We start from the raw sequence: 998 nt of genomic DNA on the forward strand, positions 1-998 counted from the left end.
TAATTAAAGTATCAATTTAGTTTATAGAGTACAGTGTTTAATACGGTGAACGAATGTTTAAGAAACTTTAATATTTATATGCTGTGACTGGTCACCATTTCTCATCATTTGTAGATCAATAACAAATAAAAACAAATATTACACGTACAGTAGTCACTCATGAAAAAAGTATCTCTGTATGAAACTCTAAACTGTAATTACATGCTTCCTAAAATGTGAGCATTATATATATATTTGTAATATTTTTGAAAGAAGTCTCTTCTGCTCACCAAGGTTGCATTTATTTGATCACAATACAGTAAAAACTGAAATATTGCGAAATATTATTAAAATTTAAAATAGCTGTTTTCTATTTGAATACATATTCAAATGTAATTTATTCCTGTGATATAAAGCTGAATTTTGTCACATGGTCCTTCAGAAATCATTCGTAAATGCAGATTTGATGGTCAAGAAACATTTCTTATTATTATCAATGCTAAAAAAAGAAAAGCTTTTATATGAATGTTTTTACAGAAACCACGATCATATTTTTCCACCAGATTTGATGAAAACAAATTTCTAATGAATGGCAATCATTTGAAATACAATTTATTTGTAACACCTTCTTCGCTGAATAAACACATTCATTTATATAAAAAATAATAATTATAATAATAATCTCTCTGACCTCAAACTACAGTAGTGTAATTGTCATAATCAAGAATAATAAATACTGTAAGTATATGAGGAAAAACAAAAAATTAGTTTGTCAGCATGTCTGAGAGCTTTGTTACCAATGTATACACGGTCAAAGAAAGACTGAGTTCTGGGTTTGGGACGGGGGTCTTGTGGGGGGCTGAATTCATAGCATGGGGTGGGGGTATCAACTTACATTTTCCCCTGGGACGGCCACATGACCCTGGAAAAGAGGGAAAAGGAGGGGGGAGAGAAGTTTGGTTATGGTCTGATCTCTCTCAATGAGAACCACATGCAGGAAAGAGAAGGGAAAAAAACAG

The sequence above is a fragment of the Carassius carassius genome, chromosome 50 (assembly GCF_963082965.1).
Source record: "Carassius carassius chromosome 50, fCarCar2.1, whole genome shotgun sequence".
Lineage (NCBI taxonomy): Eukaryota > Metazoa > Chordata > Actinopteri > Cypriniformes > Cyprinidae > Carassius > Carassius carassius.